Source organism: Gossypium hirsutum, chromosome A13 (genome assembly GCF_007990345.1).
Source record: "Gossypium hirsutum isolate 1008001.06 chromosome A13, Gossypium_hirsutum_v2.1, whole genome shotgun sequence".
Lineage (NCBI taxonomy): Eukaryota > Viridiplantae > Streptophyta > Magnoliopsida > Malvales > Malvaceae > Gossypium > Gossypium hirsutum.
This window is the reverse complement of record NC_053436.1, coordinates 26,445,970-26,463,279: the sequence shown is the minus strand read 5'-3', so window position 1 is coordinate 26,463,279 and position 17,310 is coordinate 26,445,970.

The window sequence follows — 17,310 nt, the reverse complement described above, 5'->3', positions numbered from 1 at the left end:
TAGTGCTGTAATCGGTACTAACATTGTAAGTGTAGGGATGGCGTGGGTGAGTTATTCCCCACAGGTAGTGCAGGGTTGCATGGGATAACATGCATCCATGCATTCACACATTCTGTTTTATTACTGAGATGGGCTAGGCCCAATTGATTCTGTTATGGGCTGTGACCCAAATGATACGGTAATGGGTTTGGCCCACGTATGCTTTAAACTGTATTTTACTGTTACTGTTAACGGGCTCTGGCCCAAACTATTTCTGTTTCTATTTCGGTATACTGACTGTTACTCTAGTAAAGGGATTACACACTGAGTTTTTATAAACTCACCCCATCTACTAACTGTACAGGTAATCCCCAGCATTAGGAGGATTAGTGCTGCGAGGGACTCGGAGATGGTCACACAACTACAGTCTTATTATGCTTTGGACTTTATTTACAGTTTAGATTCCGTTTTGGGTTTTAATTATTGTAATAAGGCCTTTTAGAGTTTTTGGATTTTTACTTTGGGTATCATTTACTTTGATTTATATCTGTTTGAATTAAATCAAGGCTTTTCCAAAATGTTAATTGTTTTTAAAACAACACTATGTTTCCACAACATTTTCAAAATGGTTTCGCAACTTAACTTTTTAACATCAAGTTTTAGTAATTATTTTAAAACTAGCTTCCGCAACTAAAAGAGATTGTGGGAACAAAATTATGTATTTTTCAATGAACTACGCTTTGAAATTAAACTAATGTAAACTGAGGTTTTGTACAAGTTTTTATGACCAAAATTTTTTTAAAAGAATATTAAGAAGGGTTTTCAATGAAAACATGGTTTTCAAAAAACACTTCAATATGGCACGACAGATTTGGGCCTAACATCTAGGCCGAGTTTGGGGTGTTACATTACACCTCAAGCAACAAATATTCATCAATGGTAACATACTAAATCTTTAATAGTAATGAAAAATACAACATTGGTCAGCTATCTTAAGCTACCGAGATTCCAAAAACGTAAAAGTTACAAGAAAATGACTAAATTTCACTAACCAAATCAAGCTCCAAAACTTGAACTCAATAGCCGAAAGGTTCTTTTTCTTCTTCTCCAATTTGACATGCAAAAGATGGTGAAGGGAAATGTTTTTTATTGTTCTCAATTATCTTTCTTATCTTTATTTTTTATTATTAACATAAATTATGTTTTATTATAATTGTTTGTAATTAACAAATTTTATAACCTATCTATATATATTCTTACTGTCCACAAAAGATTAGGAAGGTATAATTTCCTTTTTAACTCTTACTTAATTTCTGATTAGAAATCCTTTAGTAATTTTCACTTTTACTACTTTTATGATTTAGTCCATGGACTCTAATTAAGCACTATTTCGACAAAATTACCTAACTGAAATTCAATTCACTTCTAATATAACTCTGTAAATATCTAATAAAAATATTTACAAGTTTTTTTTATGGAAACAGGGTTCCAAAACCACACTTTTTGACAACACTAACTTTCGGGACGTTACAGACAACGGTAACCCCAATACAAAATCCATTATTACACGCTCCCATTTCTACTCAGGAATCATTACAGGTTATAACAAGCCTAACGAAACCTGATGCTCAACTTTCACATGATGACACACTAAACATCTCGATACAAACTTAGCTATTTCTCGCTTATTCCCGACCACTAATAACTTTATTTCAAGTTATTGTACATTTTGTTGCTGTCTGGATGTTTCACATAAAAGCTGGTATAAGCCTCCTGTAGAATGTCTCACTTAACATTAGAGTCGTCCGACACACATATCCAATTTCAGAAGTACAAATTATTGTCATTACCAACACTTAATTCAGTGGTTTGACCATCATAGGTCTATTCCTATTTAGCTAGCAAATTCGGATCATCTTTTTGCAGCTCTCTTATTCTCTAAAGGAATACCGGTTTAGCTTTCAACTCAGCTAAAATAAAATAGCCATATTTTAAAATCAATGGGGCATTTACCGCCCTCAATGCAAACAAAGATTTTTGACTGAAGGCATCAATACTAATATTAGTTTTAGCTGGATGGTAGTCAATCACCAAATCATAATCCTTTAACAGTTCAAGCCATCTTCACTGCCTTAGATTTAATTCTTTCTATGACATTAGGTATTTCAAACTTTTATGATAGTTATACACCCGACATTTCTCTCCATACAAGTAATGTGACCAAATCTTCAGAGCAAAAACAATCGCTACCAACTCTAGATTGTGTTTTGGATAGTTTGTCTCATGCGATTTCAATTGTCTAAAAGCATAAGCAATCACTTTGCCTTGTTACATCATAACACAACCTAAAGCGCTGAGCAATGCATCATTGTGCACATTGAATTCCTTCTAAAAATTTGACTGAGTCAAAATTGGAGCTTCAGTTAACATAGCTTTCAATTGATGAAAACTTTGCTAGCACTTTTTCGACGACATAAATCTAACACCTTTCTATACTAGCTTTGTTAAAGGTAAGACAATCGTCAAAAAAACCTTTCACGAATTGTCTATAATATCCTACCAAGCTTAGAAAACTACACACCTTGAAAATATTTCTCGGAGGGTTCCAATACAAAATTGCAGATATCTTGCTCGGATCTACTCGAATGCCTTCTACTAAAATCACATGAAAAAGAAATCCAACTTATTTGAGCCAAAACTCACATTTTCTAAACTTTGCAAATAAATGTTTTTTTCCTACAGAGTTTGTAACATAATTCGTAGATGTTGATCATGCTCGGACTTGTTCTTTGAATAGATTAGTGTATTGTTAATAAATACAACAACAAATCTGTCTAAATGTTGCTGAAGAAATTTGTTTATCAAATCCATAAATGTTACAAGGACGATGACATTACAAGACACTCATAGTGACCGTAATGAGTTCTAAATGCAATTTTTCGTACATTAAAATCTTTAACTCGCAACTGATAGTAACCAGATTAGAGATCAATATTCAAAAATACTATAGCTCCGTCCAATTGGCCAAATAGATCTTCCATTCATAGCAACAGGTATTTATTCTTGATAGTCACTTTATTCAACTGTCGATAATGAATGCATAGCCCTAGGGTCCTGTCTTTCTTTTTCATGAATAAAACTAGTTCGCCTGATAGAGATACACTCGATCAGATGAAATATCTATCAATCAATCCTTGCAACCAAGCTTTTAACTTTTTTAATTCAATTGGTGCCATTCTATATGGTACAGTAGATATTCGAATAGTCCCTGGTATCAAATAAATCCCAAATTCCACCTCTCTATCTAGCAACAATCCAAGTAACTCTTTTAGAAATACGTCTATAAACTCCTTAATAGTCGGTACCTGATCAATTTTCAATCTTGACACTCGAGTATCGAGAATGCAAGCCAAAAATGTTGGACAACCCTTTCTGACCAATTTCTAAGTGGAGATCAACATTAGAACACAATTGATTCTGTTAGGCTCAACAGTAATTAACTCGCCACTTGGACATCTCAAATCAATCTGTTTCAGTTTACAATTCACTACTGCATCATGTAAAGTTAACCAAACCATACCTAGAATAACATCAAATTTGTGGAAAAGGCAGTAACATCATATCAGTGGGAAAATCATAGCGTTGAATTCTCAGTAGACACTTCTTAAGATTGGCTATAATATCCTAACCTAGTGGGTTCGTACCTCTAACATTAAATTCAGTTGATTCTACAGGTATGTTCTTTTAAGTTGCCAAAGTAGTGCAAATATATGAATGGGTTGATCTAGGGTTAATTAATGCATAAACTATAGCATTAAAGAGAGAGAAAACACCAACTATAACATTGGGTGCAGAAGCCTCTTCTCTAAGTTGAATAGGATAAATTCGAGCTAGTGCCCTAGCTTTGGATCTAACTATAGTGTCTTTAGTCCCACTTTGGTTTACTTCGATATTACTACTCTATCTAGACTGTCTACCCCTCTGAGAAACTAATATAGGTTTACTATCTTGATCATCTGTAACACAATTCTTTCCGGGGCAATTTCTCAAAAAATGTTTTATTGAACACGTCAAAAGTAGGCACTCGTTTTAACTCTACATTCATCAGTGTGGAATTTCCTACAATGATCACAAACAGATCAACATCATTGTGAACACTACTAACACTATCTGCTGGAGCAGTTTGAAATCTCAAGTCACAATGTCTCAATTTCTTCCTTCTCAAGAATTTGGATGGAGTTGTGTGGCAGCTAATCTATCGTAGTTCGATGTAGTAGATTAAACTAGCTTTCATACTTGAGGAGCTTCAATACGAGCAATTTTAGTATGTTTTATTTATGTTTTCTTAGCTTAGTTTCAATTGAATGAAAATTGCATTTTAAGTCTTTTATTTACCTTAGGGGCCAAATGAGGCTTAAAGGTAAGCTAACGTAACTAGTGAGTGTACATGAGACCATTCAAAGGCATAGGAACTCAAAGTTGGTAGCTATGTTGCAACACGGGGAGTTCAATGTCTCAATATAGGGAGCAGAATGTTAGGACTGCTATATTGCCTTTGATGTCACGACATAGCCAAGGGATGTCGTGGCACACCCTTGAAGCTAGCCTTGAACCATGCATACCACCTTTAATGTCGCGACATATGGACTAATGTGTTGCAACATCAATCCTGTACGAGAAATAGTTACAAGCCAGGGACATTTTGGTCTACATAATGGAAATTAAAACACGAGAATGCCAGTTAACCTAGGGTTAAGGACTACGACAATCCTAACTCTATAAATAGGCTTGTGAAACACTTTCTTGAGGACAACTATTACATTCTAATTTTTTTCTTTGTAAATTTAGTCTTTAGTTTTTCCTTCCTTTTAGGTTTTAGGTTTATTTTAGTCCTTTTCTATTTCGTGTTCGTTGGAGAATGTGAGTTGTAACTGTGATCAAACTATTGTGGATTTTATGTTCAATCAATACAATTCAACATTCTTTTAAAACCTTCTATTGATTTATCATTCATGCTTATCTTTATTATCAAGATTATTGTGTTTGTGAGATCCACAAGGAACTATTCCTTTTATGGGGGATTAGTGAGTAGAGGCGTGATTAATTAATTGCTATGTAGGGTTTCTTAGGGATCAACTATTTGGGAGGCGTAGAACATAAACCCTAGGCTTGACGACCCTAGAAAGTCATTTAGGTGGAAATTAATACAAAATTGGTATGGCCTATCCGTGAACACCTTAGCCCTGAACCGTCTAAACTATGAGGTTGAGAGATAAATAGTTCTTGTTGACTCATTAGTGTAGTGGAATATCGAGAGATCCTGCTAGGGTAGCAACTAGTTGATTGAGTATAAGCCCAAAATAGGAATTAGTTATGATCACTAAATCGAGCTAATCACCCACGCTTAGATTTGATTAAGTTAGAATTAAGTTTTCTAAAGTTCCTTTTGTTTTTTTTTATTTTCATTTTATTAGTTATAAAAACCCAAAAATATTTCTTTTTATGTTTTATTGTATTATAATTTATTTAAACTACTAATTACTTCTATTTGTGTTTAGATTCACATTAATTTGGTACTCGCCTCCCTTGGGTATGATCCTCGGATTACTTACCTACTTTGTTGTAATTATATTACAATATGACTCATATACTTGTGGAAACTGACTTAATTCCATATCTTTTAGTTGCAGTATTGATACTCTGGATGTTAGTACATCCAGTGGCGGTCAAGTTGTTGGCACTGTTGCCGAGGAGGTAACGCTACTAGATTAATTATAATTTTTATGTTTAATAGAATAATTATAAAATTAATAAATTATAGATACGAATTTTATTTTATTTTCACTAATGCTTTATTTTTCTCTGTGGTTTTAGTTTATGAATGAAGTAGGGAAACACCTATAAACCTAGCCATTGATCCGGAAAAACTAATACGTAGGAACAGTTGACAGCAATAATAGATGCAGAATCAACAACCTGCAGTAGGCAATCCACTACACGAGAACCTGCTATTTGACGAGGTTATCAATAATAACCCAAGGGGCTTACCACTACCACCACAACTACTTGCAAACGTACCTATGGCAAGCAACGAAAGACCCTTAAGGGACTACGCATTGCCAAATCTAGAGATGATTCAAGGAAGCATCACAAGGCCAATCATCACGTCTAAAATTTTTGAAATAAAATCGACTATGAACTAGATGATCTAGAACAATTTGCAGTTTAGAGGCACAATGATGGAGGATCCAAATTAACATTTAGAATGGTTTCTTTAGCTTTGTGATACATTTAAATACAATGGGGTCACTGATGACACTATTTGTCTTCGATTGTTCCCTTTCTCCTTAATCGATAATGTCTTTTCTTTGTTAGATTCGTAGGCACCAAGATCCATCACGACATGGGATGAATTTGTAGGAAAATTTCTACAAAAGTTTTTTCCTATTAGCAAGATGGTCCAACTGAGGAGGGAGATCACAACATTCAAACAATTCGAAGGAGAGAGGTTTCACAAACCTTGGAGTGTCTTAAAACACTAATACAGATATGCCCAAATCATGGATTACCTGAGTGGATGAGGATGTAAATGTTCTACAATGGGTTGGATGTACACGCACATTTAGGACTAAGTGGAGCCGTAAAAGGAGCTTTAATGAATAGAACCTACGAACATGCATATGAGTTAATAGTAAACATGGCAATGAGTTCCTACCAATGGCCAACTAAACTCTATACATATGGCCAGAAACCATTTATGGTAAAAGCTATCAAGGAGGATGATAGATACCAAAAAATTATGGACAAACTCAGTTGAATAGAGTCCTCTTCTAGTAAATCAACTATATATGGAGGAGACAAACCACTCTTTCATTATATTAACAATCTAACTAAGGATGTCAATTACGTCAGAAATAGGGGTGAAAACCCTTATAATCCAAGTTGGAGAGATCACCCAAACCTGAGATGGGGAGGAAATCAAGGAAGAGGTAACAGTGCACAACCAATTAAAAATATTAATTATCAACCTTCTTATTTGCAAAAGTCTCAAGAAAGGGTCAACCCAAATGAACTTCCTATATATGGTCACTGCTTGAATCGAATCGAGGGGGGAAATGCAGTCAATGAGAACTAAAGTAAAATAGGTGCAGTCTAAGTGGATTAACACTGTGAAAACATTCACTAAGTTGGAAGATTATATAAGCCAATTGATGAGTATGATGGGAGATATCAAAAGACAAATTGGCAGAGGAATCCCGAGCAACACAAAGAATAATCCTTGGAGAGATGGGAAGGAGAAAGTGAAAGCAATTGCATTCTATTCAGGCAAAGTACTGAGTATCTCGAAAAAATAGTTCACAAAAAGAGTAAAGAGGATGGGAAAGATCTTCAAGAGAATCCCTAAGAAACTTAAACTGAACCTGAACCAGAGGAGGCAGTTGAGTCGGTAGCTAAACCAAAGAACGAGCCAATCAAGAAACCTACATTGACAAGGGTACCATTCCATTCATAGTTAGAAGAGAAACATAAACGAGATGAGGCATAATCTGTAAGTTCTAAACTTATTTAAAACCATGAATGTTAACTTGCCTATAATTGATTTAATTGAAAAAGTTCCCAAATACACCAAATATTTGAAAGAAATTATGTTTAGGTGACGAAAAATAAAAACAAGATAGCAAGTTAAAGTAAGCACCTCATGTAGTGCATTTATATCCAAACAGATGTCGCCAAAACTAAAGGACCCAGGAAGTTTTACAATCTTATAGAGATAGGGGATATACATTTTAGCAAGGCTCTATGCGATTTAAGTGCCAGTATTAATATATGAAAAACTTGGGTTAGAGGAGCTTAAAAATAATCAGATCACACTATAGTTAGCTGATAGGTCTTTATTAAAACCAAAAGGAGTTCTTGAAGATGTGTTGGTCAAAGTGAAGAGCTTCATCATCCCAGCTGGTTTTATTATCCTAGATTTTGAAGAAGACCGTGAGATATCGATTCTGTTGGGTAGACCATTTTTAGCAATGTCCATGTCCACCATCGATTAGGAAAATAATGAATACCATGAGGATCTATAACATCCCAATTTTGGGCTTAGTAAAAACTGTGGTTTCGGGACCACAAATTCGATGAGGAAAATTTCATTTTTATTATATTTTTATGGTCTACGATTTCACGGAATGATTTCGTGAAAATTTCGTTCGAAAATTTTGACGTTTGAACACTCAATTTAGTAAAAAGGACTAAATTGTAAAAAGTGCAAAACTTGAGTTTTACATGTTAGAGGTGTCTAATTGTCATGAAATTTTAAATGGGAGGTATTTAAATGATAATTAAACCATTGTATAATGTTTTGCACAAAAATGGCCTTGATTGGGTAAAATTTGAAAGAATAGTAAAAAGGGCATTTTGGTTATTTAAGGGTAAAATGAATTAAAAGACAAATTTTAAACCCCAAATGTGTCCCTTTCTTCATGCTACAGTAGAATGTACCAAGAGCAGCCATAGCTAGGGTTTTTCCAAGCTTCCAAGCTTAATAATAAGTGATTCCGAGCTCCGTTTTTAATGTTCTATGTATTTTTGAAATCCGGGTAACAGATCTGCTCATTTCTACCATTATTTTAAGCTAGGATTTATGTTTAAAAATTTAACCATGAATGATATGCATGTATTTTGATGTTTAATGGTAGAATATGAAGCTTGAAATTGTGTTAACCAACTTTTTCTAAGCGATTTTACGTAAAAAACGAGTAAAACAACATAATCGGTAAAAATACCTAATGTTCATAAGTACATGTTAGAGTGAGAATTTGATGTTGCTATAGAAGGGAAAAATGATCAGCATGACATAAAACATAAGAAAATATGAAGAAGTTTAATTTCTGAACCTTGGGGAAAAGTGAAAATATGCAAAAGTTTAGGGGTCAAAATGTAAATTTGTAAAAATATGATTTTTAGACCCATATGAATAGTGTGACTAATTAGTAGGCTAAATGTGATATTATAGATCAAGGAAATTGAGATTTGGGCTTAAATCGGGAAAATACAAGGTTTTGGACTAGAATGGTAAATTGTCATTTCTGGATCCGAGGTAAGTCCGCGTGATTTAATAAGCCTATTATTTATGTTATTATTGATATACATGAAATATAATTTGTTATAATTTTATTGAATTTGATGTTAATAGAAATTTGATGGAATATGATATTTAAAAGAAATGGGTGATTACCGAGAATATGAGATCTTACATATGATTGTCCTGTTTGCATGAGTGGTTGTGCTAAGAGATAGCACAGGTACATACTCGAAACTCGTGAGTACATGTTTCACATGTGAAATGAAATGGACTTGTGAAGAGAGTGCAAATGAAATAAGTTTTAGTATTGTTCAATTAATGGACACAAACGATGATTTGTGGTTGATGAATTGAGATTAAATGAGGAAATCTCGTTTGAACCTTTGGAATGGAAAAACGTGGTGCTAATTGGATATACCACGGTTATACGTGTAACGTGGTGCTAAGTGGATATACCACGATTACACATATTGATACATGTAACGTGGTGCTAAGTGGATATGCCACGATTACATATATTGATTCATTAACGTGGTGCTAAATGGATATGCCATGGTTATATATGTTAATTTGAAAAGTGGCGCTAAGTGCGTATGCCACAATTACATGTTAGCCCAATAGTGTAGAGCTATGTGCTAAAACCACCGGATATTGTTACTTTCCGAAGTGTTCACCGGGAGAAACAAGTTTGCTAAATGAAATTTAACATAAAAAAATGTGGGATAATACCGGAATATGAATATACGAGTTTTGAATTATGAGTTAGATATGTGATTGAATTTTTGATAAGATGAATATGGATAAGTATTATCTTGAAAGTTGATAATAAGAAATTTTAGTGAAGGAATGAAATTTGGGATAAACAGTCTAAAACAGCAGCAGGAGAGTGACTTCGAAAAATCACCAAAAATAGTAGAAGTTGAAATAGAAGTGGAATGAGATATGTAATTAAAGCTTATTGAATCTATTTTGATATAAAAGAAATAAAAAAAATAAATTCTGTATTTTGAGATATTTATATTTTTGTAAGACTGGTTCAGACTGATTTCGTGATCCCCTGTTCTAAATTGTAAAAATCATTACAAATTGTAAAAAACTAGTTAAGGAACATAATTTATATGTTTGGATTCCTTATTGAATTTATTTTCAGAAAAAAGAAATGAAAACCTCATTTGAATTTTGTACCAAAAGATAATTAAATTTTAGTGAAGAGTGGTCGAAGCTGTCAAATAGAAAAATAGGGGAGACTTTAAATAATAAAATGTACTTATTTACTGGACAAAAAATTCTGAAAATTTTATGGTGGAATGATATATGAGTCTAGTTTCTATGAAAATTTAAAAATCTTAATTTTGAGTTCGTAACTCCAGATATAAATGATTTAGTGACTGTGACTCAAGAAAACAGCTTAACTAGAACATGTGTAAATGTACAATTGGGATAGTTTTACTATGGGAAGCATATCAGTAAATTGCTTATTATTTTCATGCGAGCTTACTAAGCGTAAAGCTTACCCCCTCCTTTCCATTTCTTTTAGTGTTGTCAGGTTAAATTGGGGTTGGAGATCATTGGAGGCAGCATCACACTATCAAGCCAACACCTTGATAGTATAAACACATATGCTAGAATTATCAAATGAGTGGCATGTATAGGGACCTAGTTTTATAACACGTGTTATTATAATTTGGCCAAATATATTAGTCATTAGTGAGCTAATGATTCTGACTTATAAATCTAGCTATTCATGTTATGCCTGATATTGGTGATGTGCATATGCTTGTTTGCCATGCATGGTTGGTAATATGTTATGTGTTGTTGCAAGAATGCCATGACTGTGTCTTGATTGTGAATATATAATTACTCAAATATGCCATGTCAATTGCTATGAAAATGAATAAGTGTATGCAGGTAATTAAGGGTGACAATTGCCTTGGAAAATAGCCTTGAAATTGACCACACGGCCCAATCCACACGGGCGTGTTACTCTTTAAAGCAAGAAAATTAGTTAAGTTGCCCAAAGATTTTCAAAGTTCTTGGTTTAGTCCCGAACCACCCTAATGTATGTTATAGGTTTCGAAGACCTATATAAGGGACGATATGCATGTGTTCGAGATGTTTTAATTTTGGGTGAAAATTTTGTGGTCCGATTTTGCATGTTGTGAATGTTTAAGTCCGGTAACGCCTTGAACCTTGCCCCGACGTTGGATACGGGTGAGGGGTGTTACAGGATCAATGGTGAGAGAAAATTTTAAAGGTGGTCACTAGTAGAATGAGATAAATGGGGGAAAGTTAGGGAAACAATGTCTTGAATAAAAATCTCTAATTACTTTGAGTGAGGGAAGGTATTTTCTATAGTTAGTACCGATAGAAAAAGAAAGTTCAAAGAATAAGACAAACGGAGGAAGGTGGAATGGCATGATGGATACTGGATAAACACAGTTAGAAACGAAATAGGAGGAGCAACCATGGGCACACTAATTGAGCTAACGGATGAATCCGGCAGCAAAACCTGACTTCTTATTTAAAATTTACTTTTAGGTAATTATTGTATCTTTAACTAACCAATAGTTTAGACTTTTAATTTTTATTAAATTTTTGTTTAACAGAAACTAAGACGCTCTTAAAATAGGAAGTATGGGTGAAAACAGAGTTGGTGTTGCAACACAACATCCCTATGTCGTGACACCTTGACTAGAATCGAAAGAATCAAGAAAATTATCTCGATGTTGCAACACAACACTCTTGTGTCGTGCCACAGAGAGCATTTTACCCAGGTTTTCAAAATTTCACACCGTGTCACGACACAAAACCCCGGTGTCGTGACACTAACATCCTGTTAAGGGCAACATGACAAAAAAAAACTTGTGTCGTGACATCGCTGCAATTTTCTGCGGGGTCGACTCAACTCGAGCACACAACCTGCGACTTTTAACTTAATTTTAACTAGTTTTTAACCTCAAAATACACATTAAAACTTAAAAACTCTTTTAACTTAAAACTAAACCCTTTTTAACTTCTAAATTCTTTCAAATCTCTTAAAACCCTCTTAAACCCTAAACCCCTATTCTATCATTCCTTATTGTTTTGTTGCAAATCTCTTCTTTCCATCTTCATTGGTGCATGCTACACATCAAACATTCATACGAGAGATCACAACAACAACTTTGTAGGAAACAAGATTTCAAGGAAAAAGTTAAGAGTTTCAATTTTCAAATTATATTGTTTTATTGCTTTTGAAATATATTGTGTGAATCTATTAGTTTTTCTAAGTTTTGAAATTGAATATGCCTTCTAAGAAGAGTCGAAAAACTAGTGTGTGAGAATCACCGACAATTTCGAATCCATTAAAATTTAGAAACCAAAATATTGAAAAGTATTTCCTCGAGCTTCAAGGGAAAACCTTTATTCAAGAAAGGATTTGAATATTTGATTATTCTTTGCAATGAAATTTGGTCTTTAGTTCGATATAATATATGGGAGCGGTTTTCTGTCACTCCCAAAGAAAATGTTGTTATCCCACTTGTCCAAGAGTTCTATGCTGCTCTCATGGATGAAGAGAACCAGAGGCCATCTGTGTAACACCTCTAACATGTATCCGTCATCGAAATTGGGTTACAGAGCATTACCGAACAAATAGAACATTTAAATATACATTCATATATATTCATAATAATAACATGAATCAACCATTCACATACAAATAGTCCTTAAATCGAGCCCTCGAGGCCCTAGAAATACATTAGAAACAATTTGAGACTAAATTGGAAACATTTGAAACTATAGGAAAAAGTTAGAAAAAATTTGACTATAAGGGTCACACGGCTGTGTGCCTCACATGGCTGAGACACACTCCCATGTCTTAGGCCGTCTAACATTTCAAATAGGGACACACGATTATGTCCCAGCCTGTGCCCTCACTCGCATAACTCTCGAAATATCCTCACACGCACGTGTACTAGGTCGTGTGCTAGGCCGTGTAATAGCTTGACTTACATGCAATAGAACCTATAGGGGACACACGGTTGTGTCTCTAGGCTGTGTGTCACACACTATTGAGTCACACACCTGTGTCTCAGGTCGTGTGAACATGAATTCTCCAAAAAAACAAGTCATTTCCAACACCAAACCATGCATAATGGGCCATGCATGATTAAATTAAATAATAAAATATAAAATTATATTTAATAAATTATTTTAAATATTTCATTAATAATTTGGGTTGTAATTAATTATTTAAATTGGATAAATTTTATTCCTTGGTCCTTTAACTTATTGATTTATTTTGGACAGGTGTGATAGCTTTGCTAGATTACAAAAATCATCGAAATTGAAGACCAGGTCAACCGAAATTCGGCTACACATGGCTGTCCACTTAAACCATTTTTTGGTTTAATTACACAAGGTCCTTGCATGGTTGAAGAAATTAGAGATATGCTTGAAGATTTACATTGGACCGAGTCTCAGTCCTGAGTTATTATGGCATTTAAATTGCATAAAAATAAAGCAAAAATCATCTCAAATTCCACTAATTGTGGCCAGACACTCATGGAAGAAGTGTGAAGAGCCTAAACCTAGCTATTTTTAGCAAACTACTCACCTCTCTTCACCTATAAAGAAGACCCCTTCATTCCCTTATTCATCATCCCTCATCATTCTCTCTTTTCTCTCAATCCTCTTTAGCATTTTCCATTTCTCACACCTAGCATCATCTCTTCATAGAGATTTGAGCAATTAAGCCTTTTAAAGAGCCCTTGGTTGGCCACCTTGGAGAGCCATCAGCAAAGGAGCAAAGTGAAGGAGCAAATAAGCCTCGTTAGTCAGAGTCTTGGGTGACAACCACTCTTTTTTGGGTTTAATCTTTCTTTTCTTTAATTTAATGTAACACCCCTTACCCGTATCTGATGCGGGGACAGGGTTTGAGGCATTATCAACTTAAACATAAACATTCATACAAAATCCAGCCATAAAATTTGGCCCAAATTAAAATCATCCAATCACATGCATATCGCCCTTTATACGGGCCCACGAAGCCCAAAACATACGTTAGGAGTGGTTCGGGACTAAATCAAAAACTTTCAAAACTTTTACTACACTTAGAAAATTTTCATACTTTAGAGAGTCACACACCCGTGTAGGTAGGCCGTGTGGCCACAGGTGCCTGTGTGGTTTGGGACATGCCCGTGTCTTCAGCCCTATAACTCTCTATTTATGATGTCATCGACGAAATAAGGTCATATGGCCAAGTCACACGCCTGTGCTTAGGCCGTGTGGCAAATTAAATTCCAAAAATTTAGTGCAGACTTCACACGGCCTGGGCACACGCCCATGTCCTAAGGCCATGTCCTTCACACGACTGAGACACACGGCCTTGTCTCTACCCGTGTGTTTACTACAGGGCCTTCTATTTTGCATAATTAGGGTGCAGGGGACACAAGGCCGGATCACATGCCCATGGGGCAGACCGTGTGTCACACACGACCAAGACACATGCCCTTGTGTCTAACCGTGTGGAAAATTTCTGTGATAGCCCTAATTTGGCCCTAGTCGAAAAGCGATTTCGGGACTACAAAACCGAGTCACAAAAAATAATTAAATGTTATATTCTGTGATTATTACATGTGAAAGTGCATGTGTGAAAATTTCATGCTTTGATTTTGCCATTTGTGAGTGAAATTATGAAATAGGACCTATGTTAAAATTTTTGAAAATGCTATAGGCTAATTTGTAGTGGCCAAATAACTTATAGTATGAAATAGGTGGGTTTGCATGTCAAATTTCCCACCTTAAGGTATAGTGGCCGGCCATGATGGGTATGATAAGCATTATGGGCATTTTTTTTTGATAAGTTATGGCATGAGTATGGCACAAATATTATATGTCATTTTGTGTCATGAAATGTTGGGGGGGAAAATAACAAAAGGATAGAAGGGACAAAGTTTTTCCATCTTTTTTGTTCTTCATAGCCGAAATTGAGAGAGCAAATAGGGGAGAAAACCCTTGAGTATTCGGTTACTAGGGGAAGAGTGTTTTCACGGTAAGAAAAATAGTAAAGGAAAATAAATAAATAAATTGTTGAGTTCTGTCCATTTCTGGGCTATTTGAATGGAGAGGGAAGAAGAGGGCTGCTGCATGTTTAATTCTTGAGCTCATTTAGGAGTTGGTTCCTTAAGAAACTCGCTGAAGGTGGCAGCAAGAAGGGGAAAGAAACTACTCAAGAGTAGGTTCGGCTGCTGTTCAGTAAGTCCTTGCAATGAAACTTTGAAAAATTTCCATGTTTATACTGTGTTTAATACATGCAGGTAAAACGCAGATTCAAGGACTGTTAAGCAAAGTTAATAGTTAAAATACATGTTAGTTGTTACCAAAATACTGGTGTTAGAAAGTGAATAAGAGTTGATAAATAAATGTATAAGTTGGTGTTGAAACCTGCTGTTGAATGCTGATAGTTTTAGCATGTAATTGCTGTAGTTTATCGTGCAATAAATCCTGGTGTAATTGATCTGCTGCTACTCTAATTAAGGTAAAATGTTGGTTAATAAATGTCCTGTTTTGTGGTAATAAGCAAAATATAAAGATGGTTGAAATTAACATGCATTACTGTTCGGTTTATGTTTGAAGAGTTATTAACTTTTGGAGGTTAAAACAGTTTAATTTGGGATTTACATTTTCAAATTTCAGTTTTAGTAATGTCCCATTATTATTGGTTGAAGCTAAGGAAATAAGCATTTGTTGAAAGGATGTAGGGAACTGAATTGTCTGGAAATTATTTACTCTTAGCTAGTGAAATTTTAATGTTCGAATGTATGCTGAATTTTTAAGTGTCCGAATGCATGCCAGAATTCAACATGTTCAAATGCACGTTGGAATGTTTTGTTTAGGTAGGTTAAATGTGTCTGATATTCAAACCATCTATACACTAGAGTCGTTGTACCGTTTCAAACTGGACAAGAACTCATGTACTTAAAATTGAGCTATCATGTTGCATGATCTTGTATGGTAAATTAAATGAAAATCGACGACATTGATATCAAATTTTAATACTTATAGGTGAGTACTGGATATATGAAATTATGTAAATATTTAAATTATGATGCATGATTTATGTGTATAGAAATGAAATGTCTTTAGTGAGAACTCGATGATGTGTATTTGTGAGCATGCATGTGCATTAGATGCTAAGTGGGAAAATCGGTTAACATGTTGTGTGTATTATGGCCAAATGTGAATTTGGATAATATTGAGTAATGTTTGTGCTTTAAAATGATGAAATGAAGTTTATGCTTAAGTGAAATTATAGGTATGTAATGATTGATTTGTGATATGCATGTTTAAATAACATGCATGCAAGGTAAGTGTGAAAGAGTGAATTGGTAATAAATCTGCTTGGGACAGCGGCAGTAACGTGATTTTGGAAAATCACCATAAATTGTGGGAGATGAGTTAGAAGTTGAATAAATTATGTAATTAAAGGTTAATTAGTCTAGTTTCTTATAAAAGAAACCATGTAAGCAAAAGAATTGCCGATAATGAGATATTTGAAGTGATATGGAATAGGGTCAAAATGACTTCTAGATCCACTGTTTTGTTTTTATAAAATCATTATAAATTGTAAAAAAATGGTAATAATATGGAATTTATATTCTTAGACTCCTTAATGAGTCTAATTTCAAATGAAATAAACGAGAACATATTTTGAATTCTGTACAATGAGAAATTTGATTCGTAGTGAAGCGTGGTCAAATTAGCCAAACAGTGAAACAAGGGAAACTTTAAGAAAAATCTGGTATTGATTGGCCAAACCAAAAATTCTGAAAATTTTATGGATAGAAGATATATGAGTCTATTTTCAGGAAAAATTAACAGAAATTGATTTGGAGTTTTGTAACTCTAGTTATAAATGATTTAGTGACTGTTGCTCAGGAAGACAGCTTACAGTGAAATTTTGATTATGTAGTAAACATTGACAAAAATTTGTTAATGAGTTGCTTATTGATTTCTTATAAGCTTACTATGATCTATAGGTGTGGAAGTTGAATAAATATATATTATATTTTGAAAGTGATGCTTGAATAGTCAAATAATGACTAGTTTAAAATTGTTGAATTTAAGCTCAAGAGCATAGAGGGGAAAATTCGGATTAGGGAAAAGAGAAAGTAATCGAATAGCCGTTGTAATCGTTAGGCAACATTCGAGGTAAGTTCTTAAGTGTTTAAGCTTGATTCCTTTTTATATGCCTAAGAGTTAAATTAATA